General features: G+C 56.2%; 1 long non-coding RNA gene across 1 annotated transcript; it reads left to right on the plus strand.

The window, feature by feature from the left end:
- The first annotated feature begins 17,491 nt into the window (after nt 1-17,491).
- Nucleotides 17,492-22,218, plus strand: LOC122154191. The gene is made up of 2 exons (XR_006166115.1): nt 17,492-17,673; nt 18,861-22,218. It is a non-coding gene; the product is annotated as an uncharacterized LOC122154191 (long non-coding RNA).
- The last annotated feature ends 1,124 nt before the right edge of the window (nt 22,219-23,342 follow it).

The raw sequence follows: 23,342 nt of genomic DNA on the forward strand, positions 1-23,342 counted from the left end.
TATCACCAAGCAGGTCAGAGAACCATCATCACTGAACAGTTCATCCTCCCACCTTTCACCCATCCCACTGTGTTATTGTCCTTCCACCAAGTAGCAAGGAAAAGTATGTGCTCTGTGTCCAGAGGTACCTCTCAGTTAATAAGCCATCACAAGAAAACATGTTGGGTTGCTTGTGAGAAGACAATCCTGGCATAGCTGCCATAAGGCATGTGAGCAGCTCTGATCCAGCGGGACTTCCCTTGAGCACTATGATCTGTGGTCTGAGCCTCAGGCTGGGGGCAAGGATTTTGAGAAGGAACAAGTTCCCCAAGTTGAAACCTCCAAGGAAGTCCCTGTTCAGTCTTTCGGGTTGGTGGCAGTTCCAGACACGTGCCAAAGATTTATGTATCAGAGAGGCTCCTGGGCCTTTGCTGACTCTGGGCTGGGGTTAGCCATGCTTTGGGTCTCCTCCCTTGACTATTTTACACTGCGTATTAAGGGATCCCTTGAAGGTAGAGAGGAGGGCTGGCTGGATGAGCTGTCTCCCCAGCCTTGATTTCAGGGTGCCCATTTGCTCACCTCCAGGTCTTGGTGAAGCAGTTGGAGGTGGAGTACATTTGGGAGGATCAGATCAGAAAGAATGGCCACTCCTCCCATGTGGCTTCTTTGACACCACAGGCCATTGTATTTTGCCCACTTACTCCTACAATGGAGGCCAAATCAAACACATCTTCCAGAAGGGAACCAAGTCTTGATCTGGAGATAAACCCATAGAGTCTCGGTTTCTCATTAGCTGTTTGGTTCTGATGATTAATCATGCTTCTTGTTGAGGAAGCCTGATCATTTCTAATGTGGGTTTACCCTGGCTTTGGAATGTAGCCATTGGTTTGTTGCTTATATTAAAGTATCTAGCAATGAAATGGAGGCAATTAGGCTTCTGAGAGCATTTTAACTTAAAAAAACTTAACTCCTAGTTAAGGGTTTTGTCAGTTAGTATAAAGAAAAGAGTCATAGGACCTTGGATGAAGACTAAGGCAGATGATTTTGTTAATGGAGCAATAAAACAATAAATCTCTCAGTGTGTAAAGGTGCTAGATTAAAATGGGTGTAGATGGAGTAATAAGGATATTTTAGCATCGGCTATCCTCATAAGACATTAACAAAGTCAGGCTGTATGAACACCACCTTCTTTAAGACACTTGTGAGATCAAGCACCGATAATGAAACATTAAGTGGCCCTAATGCTTCAACTAATGCGGAACTGATACGAATGTGATGTTAGCCAGCAGAGGTAGGTATCCCAGGTATGTGCTGTGGGATACCTGCTTGGGGTATGTTGAGATGAATATGTACATTTGGATTGCTGTAGGGGATCGAAGGGCGGGTCTGAGGCTTTTGTTTCCCAGGGTGAGGTCTCCAACACCTGTGGTGCATCTTCCTTCTGCCAAACCAGAGAGATTGAGAACACAGTGAGAAACGGCTGAAGGTTTTACTTTGTTAGAACGCGTCCTTCATGTCAGCAACAGGCTGTAGAGTTTGTTTCTTGTTGGTTTCTCCTCTGTAAATGTTCAGTGTTACCTACAACAACTGAAATTAGCTTTCCTGTGGCCTTAGGAAAACACTCATACACCTCTTAACCTCTGTTTCATTTAGATAACCAGACTAGGCATGTGTGCTCCTGTTCTCTCCCATGCTCGGGCTTCCTTGCAGTGATTCTTTTCTACATCTTCTCTCATGTTTCATCCTCATACAAAGCAAAACAAGACGAAACAAAACAAAACAACACTGAAAAGCATAGGCAGTACTTCTGCATCAGCCATGTCATTGTTGTCTATTTAAGCATCCAAAAATTGTGCTACTCCTTTTAGCCCCTTATCGCAGTGGGAGCTCTGGTTGAGTTGGTTGCTCTGAACATTTCCATCTTCCCACTCAGTACATGAAGTCTACAATCTGATCATTGCATTTGACTTGCTAAGATGTTTGGTTTGAATGGGTTGAGTTCACCAAAGGAGCAAACCACTGAGCAGGACTGTGATGCCCTTATCTCATTAGCCATCCTTCTGCCATGCGCCAGCGTTATCACTGGTGAGAAGGATTCTGGAGCATCCACCTTCCAGGGGAAGCCAGTGGGGAAGACTCCTGTGTATCAGCAGAGGTCAACTATTTCTGAAGGCCCACCTGTAGCTGACTGCTGTAGGAAATACTTTATCATGTTGTATCGCAGAGTTCCCAGTCAAAATGTTCACAAGAACAATGTTGTGATCGTGCAGTGACCTTCACTTACAAAACCCAGGATCGTTTTTGTGTACCAAATCTTGTTGCCACAAAACCAGGGGATTTCATTATTTATATTCTTACTGTTAGTTCTGTGTTGGTTAAAGCTCAGATTCTGTTCCACTCTTTTGCACAATGCCAGGTTAACAGGTTTGATTTATCCAGTGATCTCATTTGCCTTTTTTAGAAATTCTGGCAAAACATTAGCATTTCTCTGATCTTCTTGCAAATAAAGATTAGTAAGGCAGGACACCTCTGCCAGCTCTCTAAGGACTCTTCTGGGCTTGTGAGTTTACTCTTGTATGTGCTCTAATATCTTTCCAAGATTCCAGTGGTCTGTATGATATCTCATCTGATACAAGCATATCCCCCTCCTGCTCTCCAAATGGAATTACTTACTGAGCACAACGACTTTTACTATCACTGTTAGTTTTACCATCTCCATGGTGTTAGGTGGAGACTGTCAATGCTGCCACTTCTTTTGTTCTCCATCTACCTGCAAGTTTCTCCTGTCAGCCTCACTCCTGCCCATCATGGATTTTTTCCCTGTTCTTTTTTAGATTTCCTAATCAGTATCTTAAGTTTCCATTTTATTGACTGATTTTTTTGTGTCCCCCTTCCCCTCCAGTTGCGATGTGTAGCTCTTTGGTTTCCAAAGCACCACTGAATCAGAATGGGCTTGTAGCCAAACCCGTTTCCTTTCTGTTTGCACTGTGACCTGCCAGCTATCAAAAACTCTTTCTGAAGAGCTCACAATATTTTCTCACATTTTTTCTAAATTATTCCTCCCAACCAGTTTCTCTCCTACTTTCTCTCAGCTTTGGAAAAATCAACCCTATGGAGTATCACACGTAAATGAGCCAGAACTGCCCTTTTTCGCCCAGAACAAGCGGGATCAGGTCATGCTGCCTAGTCCCCAGGCAATCACCGCCTTCCAGCCCATTGATTAATTCAACCGTATCCGTTATAACGAGGTCTGGAGTCAAGTTATTTTGTATCCTGTGTGGTTCCTTTCATGTCAGATTACGACCTACAGTTTTGGCAACCTCCATTCTTTGTATTTTTAACTAGTGGATGTGTCAGACCTTCAGGATGGTCTTCACCCAGGTGTGATTTCCCTGACCAACCCCGTGTTTTACCCCGGTTGCCCCAGTGGCAGGCCAAGGTTCAGCTCTGGGTCAGCTGTGGGTCCGGGCAGGCAGGGCTGCTCTCGGGTGGTGGCGTTAGCACGTCGCTCCATGTGCGGTCCAGATCTCGCGCTTCACAGTTATCAATAACTCTAAACCAAGGAAACAGCCCCTTCATAAAGCGTTCCCTCCCACGCAACTCTCACACAGACTGTCCTTCTTAAACAGTTCCCCCCACGTGAACCATACCAGTGGCTTTTATTCCCACCAATGACATCAAGTTTTTCCTCATCAGGGAGGGCTTCCCATTCCTTTGGCTTGGTAAGCATACATCTGACCCCGGCATCTCTGTGACCAAGATCTCTTCCAGCCATGTCCTCTGCCACATGGGCTCATTCTGTTGATAACACATTCTATTTCAACTGCTTTTGTCTCCTCAGCATCTTTGCCTTGCACTGTCAGCCCAATCCTTCCCCAGACTGTCACCAGCTCGTCTCAAAGCCACGGCAGCTGCCAGCAGAGACCCGGTCTATGCGTAGCTCTGCCTCCTGCACATCCCAGGGCTTCATCTGACAAAACCAACGCAGCCAGTCATGTCTGGCACCTTCTTCCTTTCTTTTGGGGCTGGAAGAGTCTCTACAAATCCCCCTTGGACTTTCTTCCATAGGATGTTCATCATACTGGTGTGTGTTAACACCAGCAAAGACTTGTCAGATGACTTCAAAATCCCATCCAGCCTCACTGCTACATCTCCCATCCTTTCTTCTGGAAGAAAGCACAGCGTGTCCTATAGCTCCTGGTCTATTTAAACATCTCCATTGTAAAATCCTTCTCCTCCAAATGCCTGTGGCACCACTTGTCTGGGTGCCCAGAGGATCTCCGTGGTGGCCCCAGCCTCTCCCCGAACCTGTATCTGATGGGCTGGGGCAGAACTGGGACACAGGTACCTCCTGGTTTGGAGCTTTTCCCCCTTTCCCTGAGCTGTTTGGGAGATCCTCAAATTCATGAGCTCCCCAGGGTGTCTCAGCGCTGGACTAGATACCATGGCATCTCGTGGCATAGAGAGCGCAAGGTGTGTGCGGTATTTAACAGCCACCTGGTGAGGCTTTGGGGCAAGAAATGGGGCAAGAAAAAGGGCAGAGGGTCATTTAATTTCCAGAAAAAATGCCTCAGACTTAGCCTGGCAAAAGGTGTGTGAGAACCTCCCAAGCCCTGCAACCAAGAGGCCAAGGATATGGGCTCTCACCTGGAGCTGCAAGCAGTCAGCCAGGGAGGGAAGAGATGAGGGAGAGGAAAAGCCCAGGTCATCTCCTGGCAGCCTGGGGAGGACAAGGGAGTGCAGAGAGGAGAGCAGAAAAATGTTGTGATTCAAAACACAGCCTGGCTGGGCTCGGTGTGTCTTGGCTTGCCAGGAGAAGCCGGCAGCCCCGGGGCTGCAGGTTGTCTTCTGCAAATGGAGATGGCAGATGGAATGCACCAGAGCCTGCATACAGGGTGGTCTGCTTGGCCTCCGGTGGGCTCCTTGCTCTTCAGGGCCAAACAGCCCCTAGCAAGGACATCCCTCACCCCTCCTTGCCCCCTCTGATGTGTCCCCAAGGGCTTTTGCAAAGCTTCCTGCCTGGCAAATTTTCTGCCAACAGTCTTGCAAAGAAAACTGCAACAAATCTTTTCTGTGTCCCATCCCCAGGAGGGTGGACAGGAGGACAAAGGGGATCTCAGAGCGGAGAGGGCTCTTGCTCAGAGGGGACACATAGCCCGTGGTCAAGTCTGCCCACTCCCTCGCCGTGACACCAGCCCGTGTCCTCCCAAGCACTGCCTTCTGCAAAGTGGCTTTTCCCATGGTGTCCTCTGTCACCCTGATCCTGTCCCCAGGGGACCTTTCTCACTCCTGAGCAATGCTGGTAACTCCTGGCCTCAGGTTGCTGGCCAAAGGCTTGCCAAGGCGCCTGGGCAGCGCGGGCTGGCAAGGGAAGGTGGCTCAGCACGAAGCTTTCTTTCTCCCCACCCTGTGCACTTCATTGTTGGGGAAGGTGAGAAACACAACACGCAGCCAGCGAAGCCAAGCTGGAAACAACTGCAACCATATGAGCAGGGAGCCGGGTGCTCTGGGTCCCCCGGGCAGCCCTGCACGCACACCAGCCTCCGGCCTTAGAGGAAAGATCAAGCTGCTGGTAATCAGCTCAGGGCTCAGGCCACTGGGATCAGGCCAGACTCTGAGCACACACTGCCGGTTCCTCGACTGCTTGTTTTGGTTTCTTCCCCAGCTTTTCCTTCCCTTAGGCAGCGGGGACCGATCGCATCACGTAGCACCAGCAGCAGCTACGACAGGCTGCCGGAGGGTACCATGCCAGGATGCCGATCCATCTTGCTACAATCTGGAGCTAATTCTTAAGCTGGCGATGAGCTTCGGGGATTTCCCAGCACTGACACACTCTGCAATTGCAACAGCATATGAATTACAGCACCGATCCTCCTTCTGCACAAATGCGGGCCTCTGTCCCTGCAGCAGAAGGAGGTGGTTTATAGTCTAGATCCGATGACACTGGCTTCCCCTAAAGCCACCTCCTTTGTGTATCCCAGCTTCCCAGAGAGGTTCAGCTGCAGGCAGTTATTTTTATGATCTATTTCTTGGTCCTTTGCTCATGCAATGAAAACGAGCTACCTAGAAACCAGATGGGACAGGTATTCCTGAGTAGGAGCAACTGGCCTCTTTTAGGGGCAAAAAAAAAAAGCCCAGAAAATCACATTATCTTTTAATGTGAAGGTAGGCTTGGTAGGACATAGTGCAGCATGAAATCCAGACTGCACAAGAAGGGAAGACAGGTAGAGTGGGTCAGCCCAGAGGTCTGTCTCCACCGCTGCCCCATGTCAGCCAGCCAGGACGTCTCCCAGATGCGCAGGGAGCGGTGCAGGAGCAGGAACCACAGGATGGGATTGCCCAGGTGGCCCTCTAGCCTCTGGCCACCAGCAGCACAGGGACATCAGAGCTTTTGCATCTGACAGACTTCCATGGATTTTTTCTTCCATGACTTTGTCCAATTTTTTATTGGCCACGTGCAAACCCCCGATCACCCAGGGCCTCCTGCAGCGGGGAGTCCTTGCGTGACCTGCGCCGCCCGTTTTGCATCTCTACCTTCAGTCTCTATTTGCTGTTCCGATCGCTCCTCCACGGGAGGTGGCAAACACAGTCACCCGTCCTCACCTTTTCCTTGTCACTTTGGCTATTTTAACCTTCTATCATCTCCCCTTGGAGCCTCTTTACCCATGTGGGCGTCACAGCCCTTCCCTGCACAGAACATCCTTGAAGTGCCGCTTCGAGCCTCATCCAGCTCTAGGGAATCCTTAGGAAACGGGAGGACTGGAGCGGCAGGGATGCGGGCTGCAAACCAGCTCATCCTTCATGAGGCAAGGATGCAGGGATGCAGGGATGCGGGATGCAAACCACCTCACCTTCCAATGGGGCAGGAATGTAGGGATACAGGGATGCCAGGATGCAGGGATGCAGGATGCAAACCACCTCACCTCCCGTGGGGCAGGAATATAGGGATACAGGGATGCCAGGATGCAGGGATGCGGGATGCAAACCACCTCACCTCCCGTGGGGCAGGAATATAGGGATACAGGGATGCCAGGATGCAGGGATGCGGGATGCAAACCACCTCACCTTCCGTGGGGCAGGAATATAGGGATACAGGGATGCCAGGATGCAGGGATGCAGGATGCAAACCACCTCACCTTCCAATGGGGCAGAGATGCAGGGATGCAGGGGGGCAGGGGGGCAGGCTGCAGACCACCTCTCCCCCCGCGGGGCAGCGGACGAGGTCCGGCCGGGTTCCGTGTTTCGGGAGGCAGGGGGGTTTGCTCGGGGCTTCGGGAACGGGCCAGCTCCCCCCCCCCCGCCCCCCCCCCCCACTCCCCCCCCCCCCGCCACGCCGCGATCGCAAGCGTGGCGCAGGGCGCCCTCTGCCGTGGGACATTGGGGCTGCCGGAAGCGGGGACACCCCCCACCCCCGCCGCCCCCAAAACCTCTCGCCCCGCTCCCGGTGCCCCCCATTACGACAGAAGGGTGGGCAGGGAAGCAGAACCCCCCCCCCCCACTTCCCTCCGCCACTTGGAGAAGCTGGATCCCACTTAGCCCCCTTCTCACGCTCCCCCTCGGTCCCCCATTCCTAACTAAGGATGCTGTGACAAGCACCCCACGGGTGTCCTCCTCCACGTGGGGTGCAGCACCCTGCCTTGGAGCGGGAGTTTTTCCCCCCCAGGGGAAGGAGGAGAAATGTGTTTGTGCTCCCCAGCTTTTCCTCAAAGGTTCTTTTCAAGCCGTGGCTCCCAGTGAGAGATGCTTTGTGGCGTGTCTGGGCTAGTGAGTTTGGCTGCCGAGGAGTTTTCTCAGTGCTTTTTGTCTCGTGTGGCTCCTTCCTTCACATCCCGACCCTCCCCACACACCCCCTTCTCGCTTGGGTCCCTCCTTAGAGGCAGCTGTGAATCCTCCCAAGCATCCCCAAGCACCCTGGTTTGGCAAACCAGCTCCAGCAAAGCTGGCAGCGGCGAGCTGAGACATCACAGCGTCCAGCTGGCTCCTTTCCTCTGCTGCCGGAGGGCTCTGCATGTCCCTTGCGTGTCCCCGGTCCCTTTATGAACCTGAACATGGCTGTAGATTTGTACTCAGGCCCCGAGCTGCAAACTCGGGCTTGGAGAAACATCCCCTGCGGCTGCCTCTGCTTCCCCCAGGGGAACGTCTGGCAGAGCCCGACACCAGCCACAGGCTGATTTATGCCGCAGCCTGAAATAAAGCGTCGCCCGTCCTGCTCTTCATGCTGGGTGAGCCGAGCCCGTTTAAAAACCGGTTTCGGGAGGAAACTTCTGTGATCCTTTGCTGTGAACCAGGCCTACGCAGACAGGTACGGGGGCACACTTCACCCCCCCCGGGCTGGGCATGGGAGGGGTGTTCACAGCAGGGTCACAGCAGGGATGCAGGCAGCTGCGGGGATAGATGCTCTGATCCTCCAAGGGACCACAGGCAGGGGCTGGCTTAGAAGAAAGGGAGCAAAGGGGCTTTTACCAAATCCCCAAGCCGCCTCCACCTAGGCGGATTAGGGTGTCACTGCTCTGGGGGGCGCAGCATTCTGCAGCACCCCGTGAGAAGTGACGTGGGGCACAGGGCTGCACCTACCCCACTCTTGCCACACACTGGGCACGTGGGGCAGGGACCTGGCTAGCCCCAAATCACAGCCAGGACCCGTGTGACTGTCCCCTTCACCCTCACATCTTGAAAGCGATGTGCACTGCCCCTCCTCCTCCAGTCATGTTCTCCCTTCTTCCCCCTCCCAACCCCAGCTCCAAAACTGCCCCGTGGGGAAGGAGGCGGTGGTCTTTGTGCGCCTCTAAGACACGGCGATGCTTTGCCAACGCCAGCTGCTCCCCAGCCACACACGCTCCCCTACAATGCCCTTTTCATGCGCAGCGGCCGTCTGAGCAGTGAAATGCCCCTTCAGAGCCGCGCCGTGCCCATGCCAGCTGTGACTCTCGCAATGCGGGTGCTCTCTCAGCATGGCACAGCCTCCTTGCCAGCTCCGGCGCGAGCGATGCCAGCGAATACCACCGGACCGCCGGAGCAGGCTCTCGCTCGGTGCAAACACAGCATCGACGAAGGTCACCGGGCATCGCAGCTGCCCCGTCCTCCCGGCATCCCCAGGGATGTGGGTGCTGGTCTCTTTCCCCCTGCACTAAATGCCCACCTCTACTCCGGGTCACCCGGCAGTGCTGCAGTCATAAATCCCAGCCACCTGCCCTCAAGGGCCGGCACAAATGTTACCTCGTTAGGTTTCGCTAATAAAGCAACAACAACAACTACAACAAAAAGAGCTAATCCCTCGGCGCTGGCGCTGGGCAGCGAGGTACCATATTGCACCAGGGAGGAGCTGCGAGGCAGCCGGGCCGGGCGGGCTGCGAGCAGAGCGGAGCCCGCGGCCATATGGACCCGACCTCAGCTCTGCTGGGAATTACAGCAGCGATGTTTCCAGGGAGGAAGCTGGTGTCCCAGGCCTGACGGGTTTATTTGCAGCCTCCAGAGAGGCAGCGCATCTCCGAGCACGGGGAAAGGGAGGAAATGGGTTCAGGAAGGGAAGGAGCATCACGGAGGGTGCTCACAGGGTCGGAGGGGTGGGTGTGAGCAACCCCCAGCCCCGTGGGGCTGCTGAGGTGGGCAGGGGGGTATGAAACCCAGAGCTGGGCAGCTCTAAGGGCCCCCTGTGAAATGTAGAGTGTGGCTGTCCTTGATGCTTCTCTCAGCCCAGTTTGGCCCCAGTTAGGACCCCCCTCAGCCCCAATGCCAGAGCACTTCCAGCCTGACACGCCCCAGTCCAGCATCTCTTCCCAGCCTCGGTCCTTCCGCAGTGTGGTGGCATCATGCCAAGTGCCACAGTGAGTGGATGTCCCATGGGTCACCCAGCTGCCTCCTGTCCCAAGGGATGCCTGCAGCAGTGGGAAGCACGTCCCACGGGTGATGCTGCTCTGACCATGGGCTGCTGGGCTAAAGTCAGTGTGAATGTTGCACCCCACTGGAAGGGGACCTGGATCTTGGAGAAACCCCAGCTGCCCAGGCATGAGCTCTCCAGGTGCTTTGGTTGCTTAAACATTTTGGGAAGAAGGTCCCTTTCTTAATATCCTCCCCAAAGTCTTCCAGATGCGATCAGCCCTGGGGACTGCACCCATATCAGGCTGTGACTCCTACACTGAATCATGCCTGATGTGAAGCCATGCAGATGTCCTCATCATTTGCCCCTGCCTTACTCTCTGTCACGCTTTCCTTCTCTTGGGAAAGTCCGACGTGGCCCACATCTCTCACCGCTGAGCGCTGTGCTTGTGTCCAAGCTGGGAAGCAGAGCATTCCTAACTTGCTGGTTAAGGTGGAGCATCACTTTCAAATGAGCCACATGTGCTTGAGACAAGGACTGGGATGTCCCAGCGAGGAGAAGCTGTTCTGTCCTTAGAGAGAGCAACACTGGATAGAAACACTCCTTGGTGTGACACACCGTTGGGTGCTGGGACTCACTGGCCAGTCTTGGGTGCCATGAGCATCAGTGGATTTGGGCATGAAAAGCCAAAAGGAAGCTGGTGTGTCAGGACTGCCTACCAGGGTGTTGGATGAGCTGGAGCCCATTGGTCTGCAATGCTTTGCAGCGCTGAGGCTGTCTCCCCTTCCTTGCCACAGACAGACCTGGCCACCACGCTCCACCCCCAGCTCGCCACAGGCAGCCGGCCTGAGGAGGCGTTGCAGAAGGGCGAGACATTCAGCACCTTGGGTTTTCCCTCAAAATGCCACCAGTCTCAGACGGGGGCTTTTCAGCTCCCACGGGAGTATTTCCCAAGGAGGAGTGCGTGATCACCACTTTCTCCTGAGCTGCAGCCCAGGTTGGTCATGAATAATGTATCGGATGCTTCCAATCGATGTGCCTCACCCGGATGGACTCGCCTCCTCTCCAACAGCCTTTCCCCAGTGCCTTTCTCATTCTGCACTGCTGGACCCACTGCTGCTTGTCATTTGTTTGCTGGTGGCATCATGCAAGGACAGCTGAGACTCACACCCAGTGCATGAGTGCAGTCAGAGGTGCCAGCAGCCATGGCCAAGCAGGGGACTGGATCCGTGGATCATTTACTATCCTGTTTCCAGTGGGAAATTTGGCCGATCCAGGATCTTCCACCCCACCAGGGCTTTCCCTGTGAGGCAGAGCTCACCAGCAGCAATAGGTAACTCTCCCTTACACAGCAGCAGGGATGGAAGATTCATATCCAGTGGCCCCAGCTAGAGGAGAACGTGGACCTGGGGATGCAGGACCAGCTCCATCAGGAGACAGAGAAGGCAGGATCAGCCCCTGAGGAGCTGCGTGCGCTTTGCGGATGGGAGAGCAGCCTCTTGCTGCTGCCAGGCCATTTGCTGTGGGGAGAAATGGGTGATTTTTATCGCACAACCCCCTTGGATGCTATGTCACCAGGCAGATCTCCCTGCATGAGGAGGAACGGGGCACAACCATTCTGAAAAGCCCTCTGAGAGAATGCTGCTGAAGCCTAATGGGATTTGAAGCTAAGGGAGCTGAGCCAGGAGCAGGAGCAAGGGCTGAGACAACCTTGAGCAAAGGGGGATCAGCAGAGGCGGACGCGGATAAGGAATGGCCTCTCCTAGGGGTGCGTGTCTGAGCACACGCACAGCCACTTGCCTGGGGTTTGCAAATCCAGACTGATTTATCCTGCCTTCAGGACTTTGGCCAAATAGCATCTTGGCAGGAATTCCTTGGCCAGACTCAGAGACAGCTCTGGCCTTGGCAAGGCCAATGCTGAACCTTTCAGAGAGGCTGGGACCAAGAAATTGTCCAATTGCCTTAGACTTCCAGTGGGATGCAGTTATCCCTGTTAACTGCCCAAGCATCCTCCTCCTCTGCAGCAGCCCATTCATGGGGCTCCCGCAGCACCTCTCAGGTAGCTCACCACCAGTGAGGAGAGCAGAGGGATGTTCTCAAGGCTTGGACTGATGCTATTCAGCTGGTTCCCATTGCATTTCCGAGTCATTTTGGGTCAGGGTCACCTCTGTCTTTCACCCACCCAGTCACCACCTTCACCAGCTGAATCGCAGCCTCCAGCCTGCCCTGGACATGGTCAGACCCCAGTCCCCTGCTCCACCCTCTCTTCTCCAGGAGCTCAGCATCTGGCTCAGTATCTCAAGTTCTCTGTTCCCAAAATGTTTTGGGATCACACTATTACTAGTAGGGCCAAGACCTGATCTCTTGGCGATGCTGGAGATTAGTTTCAAGGCCTTGAGCTGGCAACGGGAAGAGAGGCAGAGGCTGCTTGGGGCTGTTTCCAACTGGGGCAGGCACACAGTCAGCGGTGGAGGTAATCCCTCCCCAGGGGTGCCACTGACCCTGCAGCCGTGGGGGAGGCAATCGCTGCTGATCGCAAAACAGTTATGAATGGACAAGCCTTGCAGCCCCTACGGACGAGAGCCCAGCAGTGTCTGGACATCACACACACGTAAGCTGGCCATGCTGGTGGGCAGGGACTGCACAGCCAAGCGTGGGCAGCAGCGCTGGCCTGTCACCCCTGAGCACTTCCCGGGGTATCGATGTTGTGTGAGAACATTCCTCCATCCAGATGATACTGTCCGGTGACGGTCCCATAGCCCCAACAATTCAGAGCCAGGAGCAAACCCCATGGGCTCACCCCTTCCCAGGGAGTAAACCTGCCTTGTCCCACTACACCTGCACAATTTAACCCACCACCTGCTTTTCCCAGCTGATGCTGATTCCCTCCGCTTCTGAGAGCCTTGGCTCCCTCCCTCTCCTCCTCCTGTCTCGGGGGAAAGTGGTTCCCAAGGTGCTCAGTGCAGCGAGGCCAGAAAACCAGGGCACTTCTCCATCTCACCTAATTGTTGGTATTGTCCCTATCCCTCGGTGCCTAATTAAGTAGAGCAGGAGGAAAGCCCAGGAGAAGCTGCTGAAGGCACAGGAACACGTGTGCACATTATGGAGAGGCTGGTGAGGGGCCTCATGCAGACGGGCTGCTTCAAAAACAAGTGATGCCAGGGAAGAAGCAGGAGCAGAGACCAGACCTAGTGTCCAGACCTGAATACACACATATGACACGATGTGTGCTTCACACACACTTGCTCCTAAGTGATCTGCAAGACAGCTCTTCAGTTAATAAGAGCAGATGAGAGAGCTCATCCCAGAGGTGATGCGGTAAAGGAAGGGCATGTCCAGGGCTGGTGGTCAGGCTGGGCTCCCAGCTCCTGCCTGGACCATCACCTTGCTCACCTCCCACCCCAAACTTCAAGCCAATCCTTTTCTATTTAATTTTCATCACAGCTGGCTTAAACCCAGTCCCAGGAGTGCATAGGACGTGAAAGACCATCTCCAAACTGGTCTCCAGGCTGCCTCAGCCTTGTAATCCCTCAGAACTGTGAGTAGAGTTGAGCACTGGCCCAGAGTCCGGCTGAAAAGCCCTGAGCAGACCGGACTCCTTCCCCCATTGCTTTGAGAGGATTTCAAAAGACCCATTTCAGCTTTGAATGCTTGACTCAAATTTGCTGCAAGCCAGGGCTGCCCAGCTACGGTGTGTTGAAGGGGGGGGATCCCTCTCCATCAGTGCAGGCAGAGGAAGAGCTGAGCTGGTATTACAGAGGAGTACGTCCCAAACACGCCGCCGGCCCCAGCTCCTCGCTGGGTCACCGCGCTGCCATGGCCAACCCTGCTCCGGTTTAGTTCCCACCGTCAGCTGGATGCAGATCAGCAGCCAGACCACCGAATTCACCCACGGTGTCCCCACGGAGGTGCTGCACGTCCGTGCGTGTTGCTGGGTGCAGGCAGAGCCTCCCCCGACGCGTGCCCAAGCCGCAGGAGAGCAGCGGGGGCAGGAGCCCGAGCGCGGGCAGCACACGGTGCTGGGACGCTGGAGTCCTGGCCGGGCTCACGCCTGCCTGCGGGCTGGCAAGCGTAGGACTGGCCACCTCGTGCTTTTCTGCAGCCTTTGGCTCTCTTCCTGCCTCCTGCCAGTGACATCACGTGAATTTTTCCTGATGACAAACAGTCCCTCGATGTCACCCACGGTCGCGACGCTGTTGCACTTCTTGCAGAAAGGAGCACTAAGGTCCTGGGTGGGGTCAGGCCTTTCTGGCTCTGCATCTCCCTCCCGCAGCCAGCCTGGACCCACAGGGCTGCTCCGATGGGCGGCCAGGACCCCGTTTAATAAAAAATGGGGCTTCGCACGAAAGCTGGAACAAACGCTAGCGGGAGCGTTTGCTTTGCCAGGATGCTCTAGCCAGCTCCAGCCAAACTTTCCCTGCTCAGTATTTGTGTTTGTTTTCTCCCCGTTGCCTGGGCTATCGTGGGAGATTTATTCAGAAGAAAAAAGGCAGCTGGGTTCAGTGTCATCCGTCTCCTTCAGGATGCAGCCCATTTTGGGCCATGCATGGATGAGGGTGAACTTAATGTGTGTGGCCTGGGCTGGGCAGTGACTTCCATCAGTCTTGGGAGGGTTTAAGCAGTGAGGTGAGTCCCAGGGATGGATGAGGCATCCTGAAGCACCATGTTGCCCTTCCCTGCTTGCATCCCTACCCAAGCAGAGCCCAGGACCCTTCAAACCCCCAGTACTCACCTTGCCTTTTCCCGCTTGTGCCAGTGCCAGCAGCCTGGAGACCTGCCGTAGCCGCCAAGAAGGTTTTCAGATGCGCTTCTGAGCAGGTCTAGTTTCACACATGGGCACTGCGACAGGGCTGCGTGGTTTTATATACACAGCAATCTTGTTAAAGTGTGGGTTTTAACGAGTCTTGAGGGCGACGCTGTGTCATCATTAGCACTGTCTGTCAGGGAGCCCCAAGCACTGCTAACCCAGACAGTTCAGCTCCAGGGTTAATGCTTGTCCCTGAGAAGCCAGCCTGATCAAAATCCCTCTATGGTTTTACTTACCTGCAAAGTAACAGCAGAAATCCAGAGCCAGGTCAGGTTCCCTACAGGAAAAGAAAAAAAATAAATCAAAGAAACAGAGCCTGGGTACAGCCTGTGTAAGATGTGGCCTTATTTTTTTTTTCTGTATACCTGCTGATCTTCAATGTGGACTTGCAACGGGTGGGTCTGCCCCTCTGTCAGCAGCCACAGAAGCATCTTCCCCTTAGTGTGGGTCTCTCACAGCACGGGGTGAGCCCTGCTTTGGGAACCAGTACAGGGGCTGGAGGGAAGAGCAGTGGGGAGGGCTCCTAGATCACTGGTTTGAATTAAAATCTGCTTTTTTCCCGTAGGCAAGCAGTCTTGACACAGGTTGGCTAGTGCCAGCCTGGCTTCTGTGCCTCAGTTTCCCCCCCAGTGGATACCAGCGGCTCAGACAGAGCTACCCACAAGTCCAACAGAAGATGCATGGAGAGGAGAAGAGGCCACATCATCTGACTCCATTTCCATTGGCATTGCCAGGGGGAATTCTTCATGAGGACATGAGATGGTGGCTACCATAGCACAGTATTGAGAGAGAAGCCACTGAGTTAATTTGGCTGCCCAGTTAACAACAAGGGGAGTCGTTACTGAACAGCTCGTGGCTCTCTGTCCTGGTGCATTGCTGCCCAGAGCCCGGGGAGGTGAGCAGTGCTCAGCAGCTGAGCAAAGAGGGTGGGTCGGGGGCCCTGGTGACACATTCGCCCCCTGCCCCGTGAGCAAAGCCCGGTGCGAGCGCTGCCACTGCGGAAATTCAAAGCAAAAGAAAGGCTCGGGATTGGCGTCCCCAGCAACACCAGCCCTCCTGCCTGCACACCGGGACCCCTCGCTTCCCCGGGGAGCCCTCCCCTTCCTGCGGCCAGTCTCGGAGCACCCATCCTGCCCGAGCAGGGCCTCGGAGTCGCTCTGCCCTACGTGCACCCACACATGTACACACACGCACGCACACACGTGCACACACTTCCCGGGCACACGTGGACACTGCTGGGTGCTCCCCCCCAAAGCTTTGCTCCCGCCAGAAGCTGTCCCACGCTGAGGGGTCATGCTTCAAATGCAAACCCCAGAAATTATTAAAAGCAAAGGAACACTTCATATTCAAGCCTGGGTCACTTTTTAAGGCACCCAAAGTGAAGCACAGTGGGACTAGAAAGTTTTCCCACCAGGGTGGGTTTTTTGCAAGATTTTGGACACTGGAAAAGACCCATTTGTTGTTTTTAACCCCTGCTCCTCCTCTCTGCATGGTCACAGTTTGAGGCCCAGAGGACAGGAGGGGTGAAAACAGCCCCAACCCTGCTGCTGGGATGAACACCTCAAAACTCTTTGGTGCATCCCGGGGTTAAAGCAGGGAACACAGCATGGGAGGTCTGAGAGGAGTGTGGCTCTGCTCCAAGGTGCTTCAGGCTGGGGACAGGGGATGTCCTGGGCTCTCTCTGTGTAAAATTTTCCCTGTGCCTCAGTTTCCCTCCCTGTAGCTGGGTCAATCATGTGGCCAGAGCCAGTGAAGCCAAAATAACCCTTGGCCAAACACATGGTTACTGAAAAAGTGTGACACACCAGTACAAGCATCCCTGGCTGTACCAGCTGCAGCCCAGGACTGTGCTCTGCCTCCCTGCAGCAGGCAGGGCTGCCCTGCCACCCTCGACGCTAAATGTGCTCCATCCAGGCCACCGAGCCCCAAAACATCCCCTCCCTGCCCAGCACCCTTCGTAGCAGCTCTGGCGGAGTCGGAAACACTTTTCCACGGGTGGGACGGGGTGAAGAGGGTTGCTCTGCTCACCCATCACCCCGTGGGGTGCACCCAGCAGCGGCTCAGCCCCGCCGTGCCGGTGCTGGTGCCGGCAAGGGCAGGTTCCCCGCCGGGCCCGGGGTCGGGGAGCTCGCAGGGGTTCTGCCCGCCCGCTGCCCCGAGGAGCTGGCAAGAGGGGGACAGGGATGGGGACAGGGATGGGGGCCAGCATCCTGGGCAAAAGGTCTGGATTATTCGGTACAAGCATACCCCCTGCCGACGAGCTGGAAAAACACAGCTCCTCGAACACCCCCCCCTCCCCCACCCCCCCCCTCCAAAAAAAAAAACAAAAAAAAAAAAAAAAACCCAACCAAAACCAAAACCAACAAAAAAACAGCCTAAAACCAGGGAATAAAACCGGGGAGGGGCCGAGGCGAAGGGCAGCAGCTGGAGAGGGGCCGGGCACCGGCAAGGGGCTGGAGCCGGGCGTCACCGGCAACACGCGTGAACACCCGCCCACCCTCGTCTCGCCAGGCCCGGCATTAGCAACTTGTTTCCACGGGAGGTTTGCGGTTTCCAGCCTTGCCCGCCCGGCCCCTCCGCGCAACACGCGAGACCCCTGCGAGCCCCCCCCCCCCCCCCCCCCACGGCCCCGCAGGCTGGGGGGTGCCCGGCGGTGCCGTGCGTGGGGCATCCCCCGGGTTGGTTTTTCCGGTTCTTGGCGTTGGTTTGCACTTTCCCCTCCGGTGTTTGCCTTTTTTTTTTTAGCTCCTTTTTTTTTTTTTTTTTTTTAAATATATTTTTTTTAATTCTTCTTCCTCCCCCACTCCCCCAACCCCCCCCACCCGCGGCGTGGGGGGGCCCCGCCGGCAGCGCTGCCCCGGCCCAACCAATCAGGGCCCTGTGGGGTTGGGGGAATCGGGCCGTGGGCTTTAAAAGCGGAGCCCTTTGTGCTCCGGAGCCCGGCGGGGCCCCCGCACCAGCAGCCGGCGGGGCCGGGATGCGGGGCCGCCCGCAGCCGCTCCCCCCCCCGAGGAGCCCTGGACCACGCTGCACCGGCGGCCTCAGGACCCCAGCTTCCCCCTCTCGGCAGGTATTTCCTCCCCCTCCCCTGCACCCAAATAAACGTGTGGCAGCCCGGCGTGCCCTGCTCGCCGTTTTGCCGGGTCAGGGGTGGTTGGGGTTTTTTTTATTTGCTTTTTTTATTTTTTTTTTTTTTCTCTCTTTAACTGTCTTGTTTCCTTCCTCATTTGCACCTGCTGGTTTGTTACGGTAGGGTCTGCTGGGTGGGGCTGGGTGTGTTGTGCTGGTGGCATAGGGTGATGGGGACTGCTAGTAGAGTTGAGGGGTGCTGCCTGCTGGGGGAGGTGTCAGGGGCTCGTTGGGGACATCATGGTATCACTGGCAGCTTGTGGGGATGGGGTGAGTGTAGAGCTACTCCCTGGGGCCTGTTATTGTAGGGTTGTTGAGGGGGTGGGATCAGCACTGCCTATTGCTGCTGGCCCAGGCTGGGTGCTGTATGTTCACCTTCAGGCTCTCCCCCCAGTGCCCATGCTCAGACACCACCCCCCCCCCCGCCTCTTCAAAATTTGGCCCTGAACAGACCTGCAGCCCAACTCAACCTCTTCCCAGGTACCAGCTTGGGGTGGAGGGGAGGGCTCTAACCTGTCCTGGAATGTACCTGAAGCTGCCTTGTCACCAGGTAGTGCCACAAGCGGTGGCCCTGTGCAATGGCTGCAGCTCTGCTTTGTCCCCAGCCAGCCCCACAGCAGTGGGACCTCCCTGTATTTCCCTGGCCCCCCTCTGAATTTTAGCTAAAGCCCTGCTGCAGTCCCAGAGCTGTGCCACATCCTTGAAAACAGAACAGCTCCCTCCTGGGCTGAGCAGCGACGGCTGGAGCTGGCCAAGAGCACCACGGGCACTGGCTCTGGGCTGTCACTCTTTCCTCCATGTCCCTGAGCCCTGTACTGGGTGAGGAGGGGACACACTGGTGGCCCAGGCTGGAGCTGGGAGACAGGAGAGGGGTCGGGTATGTGGTGATTACCCATCCCACCTGGGTTTGCTCTTTGCTCCTGGTGGGGAAGTGGCAGGCTCGGCTGGGATGCACGAGGGGCCTCAACCTTTGCTCTTTGGGAAGTCACCCAGCAAATCACCGGTGAACTTGGGTGCCAGAGCAGTGCTTCTGTGCCAAAGCCGCCGGCCTTGCATGAGCGGAGGATGGAGGAGACATCGGTCACAGCCACCTCACGGAGTCACCTCTCCTCACCCCTCTTGTTACAGGGATGCGACCACCGTGATTGCCAGCTGGAGTGCGGCTGAGCACCCACGCAGCGCAAAGCACCCTGGCGGGGCTTGCCGTCTGCCCCGCGGCACTCGGGATGGGGACGAGCCCTGGCTGGGGACCAAGGGCAGGCACTCACAAGCCCCCCCACCACGGACGAGCCCTGGCTGGGGACCAAGGGCAGGCACTCACAAGCCCCCCCACCACGTGCAGGCAGCCGTTTGCAAGAGCAAGAGCTGGGGCTGACCGCAGGAGCCTGTGGTGGCTGCAGGGGGGGCCCGGTGGCCCCAGGGAGCAGCTCAGGGGCTGTTACGCAAATCAAGAGGAGCCAGGAAACCGGTTGCAGGGCTGTGGAGGGCACAGGAGTGAGTCTGAATTTCCCTTCTTGCCTCTGAGTCATCGGGGCTGACTTCCATGGCTCCGAGATGCTGTGGCAGCTTAGAGCCTTGGCCGGGCTCCTTCCAGCATGGCATCGCTCTTGCACCTGGGAACCAGCTGGACCTTGTCCTTGTGGCTGGGCAGGGCTGGGCATTGAGGGTCCCTCTGCTCCCAGGCTTGGTCCCCACGTGTGGCGCAGCCCCATGGTCTCCACACTGGCTCTGTGGGTGCTGCAACCACAGCCAGGACCTAGAGCTGTTTTGGGAAGGGGCTAGTAGCAATGTGGGGTGGTGACTGACTGAGGGGCTGATAGTGGGACAGAGTGGAGGCAGTTTTGGGAAAAGACCAATTCTGGCTGTTCTTGGCTCAATCTTTGTTCCTGGGATCCTTCTACACATGGGTCTGTAACAGCCTCTGGGGACAGTGGGATTGCTGCAGGACCCTCATGGAGGGGATGTTCCTGTGGCACCTCTACTGTGGGATGTGGATGGGCAGATAATTGCTTTGGGAATGGAGAAGCTGAAAAAGGGGCACTGGTGGCTGCTAGCATGAAATGTCCAAAGATTTATTCCTGGTACAGTCTCCAGAAAGTCACCCTGGTTCCCTCCCTGTGGCACATCCCTGGGAGCACTGTAGGTTAAGAATGGGTTTGGGGAGGCTGTACCCAAGAGGGCAGGGACTGGTTTCCCTCTGCTCTGTCCCAGGATGGTCTTCTTGCAGTGTCCTTCATCACAGCCCTGCTGGCAACAGCAAGGGATGATGTCCTTGCCTGCTCAGGCTTTCCAGAGAAACCCCACAGGTACGTCCCCAGGTACCATCACCGCAGCACTGCCACCCTGCCCTGCTGTTTGCACTCTGGTGGTCCACGCGATGGGCACAGGCGCAGTGGCTGTTCCCTGGGAATCAGGTACTGGGGACCCTGTGAGTTCACAGGCACGTGGTGGCCGGGCTGGAGGCAGCTGCCTGCTGTCGGATACGAAAGGCCTCGCTTTGCCCGCCACAAAGGAGGAGGAGTGTGTGTGTGCACGTGAACAAGAGCGGCCAACACCCGTGGCAGAGCACACCCAGGCTTCTGCCACTTCCTTGCCCCACAGGAGGGACACGGTGGCCTGGCTCTGTGTGATGGCCACCACTAAGCATGCCACCCCAGTGTAGCCAGCTCGGCAGCACCCGTCCTTCCTGCAGACCAAGCCGCAGGTAAGCACGTGGGATGTTATCTGCTTAACACAGAGGAGCAGAGCCCAGATGTCAGAGCAGCTCCTGGTATGTTGGAGGAGGATAAGCTTGCCCAGAGCCTGGCCTGGCCTGGGCAAGAAAATTAGTTCATGGCAGCTGAAGGTCCCCATTGCCACATGCTCTGCCTCAGTGCCTGCTGGAATTGCCCTGGCAGGCAGATTTCCTCTGGCACAAGTAAAACACTGGTGGGTAAACGCCCTTGTGCCAGGGGAGATGGGCATCCCAGCAGGATGGGGTGTGCACAGCCTCTGGGCTGTTCTCTGCAGGAGAAATGCCCCTTAATGATCCTGAAAGCACCTTTGGATGACGGGGGCCAGGCACCATGTGGCCCTGTGCCACTGCCTGCAGACGGGCACTGTTGCTCCAGTGGGATGTGGTGCCCATTTTTGCTGCTCGAAGGTGGGGTGTGCAGGATGAGCCGCTCTCTGGCTCCTACTGCAGCCGTTTGCCCCTGTGCCCTCCTTCCCAGCCGCCTTCCCGTGCAGCAGGGAGGCAGAGCACAGCTGAAAATACACCCACTGGGTTGTCGTTGTCCCCGTTCCCCCCCCCCCCCCCCCCCCCCCTTCCTGCCTATTTGCTTCCTCCCCTCCTGGCCTTGCCTTTCAATGGGGCTTCCTAAGAAAACAAAGGTTGCGCCGTTACGCTTTGCCTATATATACACACAAACACACACACACATGTACGTGTGGCTGGCACCCTTCTAATAAACTTTGACCACATTTCCATCCCAGTGGACAGGGGGACGGCAATCTGCAAACATGCTTAGGTCAATGGGGCTGGCAAAAATGAGCAACTGGGGGAGGGGGAGAGAGCCTTGCCTTTCCTTTAGCACAGAGGCGAGCTGCTCCACAGCTCAATCCCTTATTAGACAGTGGGGAAGCTTTACGTGGGGCACCCAGCACCCTCCACCTGCAAAAAGGGCTTTGATCTGGCTTCAGACCTGAGCTGTGCTGCTGTGGGAGATCCCTGGGGACCGGTGGCACGACTGCCAGCCTGCTTACCTGGGATAAGCCCCCAACAAACTCCTTGCACAACTGGGGAGGAACTGAGGTGCTGGATCTAGGTATAAAAAAAATGCCTTTTTTTTTTTTTTTCTCCTCTGAGTTGCATCTGCTGGTATCTAAAAACACCAGTTTTCTTTTGTGCAGAATAGGAATGTGTTCCTCCTCACCCCCCAGCCACCACCTGAGCCCTTCCTGCCTGCTCCCCACATCTCGGATGTGTTTTCAGTGCTGGCAGGGCAGGAGTGCTGGGGGGCCATGCCCCAGCCCAGCCTGATACAGAAAATCCCCATATCAAACTCTGGCTGGGAGTGGGGCACAGAGTCCAGCTCTGTACCTGCTGCTGATGCCACAGCCTGCACCCCAGAGACACTGCTGGGGAAAACTGAGCTCCACCAACCCAGGAGCAGCAAGCTGCTACTGAATGTGCTCATCCCACAGCTCCCCATTCCATCTTCCCTCTGAAAAAAGCCCTAACTGCCCAAAACCCACTGCAAACTCCACCCATCAGTGTTCAGGTTGAGAGCAAGGGGTTGCGGTCACCAGGGACTTATCTGCTGTAGTTTTCCAGAAACTTCCCCTCTGGACTTGGCATTACCACGGTGTTGCCGTGCCCTCTCAGCAGCGGGGTGCCGGTGGGGATGACGGCTCCAGCCCACGCGGTGCTCGGGTAACCCACGTTGCCCCAGGGGCTGTGCTTCCTTCGCCCCATTCAGGCTAAAAAGTAGTCTAATTATTAAAATACGCTTTGGGAAGAGCTTTAGGTTGATCAGTCAAGGACAAAACGCTTCCAGGCTCTACGGCAACAGTGAGTCTGGAGGCTCAAAGCAACCTCACTTCTCGGTGGAGGTGTGACTCCTCGGCGTGGCTTGGGACAAGTGTCCCTTTCCGTCCCCAGGCTGCAGCCGGGGCTCCGGAGGAGGCACTCAGCTGGGGCCAGGCTCCTCTTCCCACGATGTGGCTTCTTCACAGCTGGACACGGGGAGATGGGGCCCCAGACATGCCACTCCACGCTGCCGCGTTGCCCCACGCCTCCCTCCACGGCACGCAGCAGCCGCCGGGCACGAGGCGGCCGTCCCTCCGCCCTTCCCTGCTGTCACACGGGCTCCAAATGGGGTTTTATTGCATCCTGTTTTGCAACAGCGGCGGGGACGGGCCCATCGCGGGGCTCTGGCAGGTTGTGGCCCCCTCAACCCCAGCAGGATGGGCTGAGCCAGGGTGGGAGGGGAAGCTGCAGCTCTACCAGCTCCCTGCTTTGGCTGTTGACCGTTAACGCTGCTTTTTTTTTTTTTTTTATACTCGGTATCACCAGGACGTGGTTTATTCCTAGGAAGGAAGCCAGGCAAAAGCACGCTCTTAAAATGCTCCGGTGGCCTTTGCAGCGGGAAGCCCTTGGGTTTTGCTAAGCAGCCGCCTGAAATTAGGGTAAAGGAACGCAAGGAAGTGGCCTTTGAGCACCACGAGACTGCCCCAGTGACCCCCATTGCCTCCCTCCCCACTCGCCCCAGCCTGGGGTGTCCCCTGGGCTGAGCAAGGGCGGGCTCGGTGGGCATACCCCCCCCCCCCCCCCCCCCAAGCCTTGCATGGAGGCAGGAGGGGACAGAATGAGTTATCTCCTCTGCCGGGGGGGGGGACACGAAGGCAGGCGCTGCTCTGGCACCCAGCCCAGCAGCAATTACTCCAGCGGCATCGAGCGCAGCGATGATGCCACGCTGCAGGAATGGCAGGGGCGGCTCGCCTCTGCGCCCGGAGCTCGCGGGAGCCGCCAGGCAGGGACGGAGCTCAACCGGCTGTGCCCCACGTCGGGTCCTCCCGGCCCTCTTTTGGAGGGGGGGTCCCGAATCCTCCCAGCTGTGACACCCCCCA

This window comes from Tyto alba, unplaced genomic scaffold (genome assembly GCF_018691265.1).
Source record: "Tyto alba isolate M040663 unplaced genomic scaffold, T.alba_DEE_v4.0 Super-Scaffold_10, whole genome shotgun sequence".
In the NCBI taxonomy this organism is placed as follows: domain Eukaryota; kingdom Metazoa; phylum Chordata; class Aves; order Strigiformes; family Tytonidae; genus Tyto; species Tyto alba.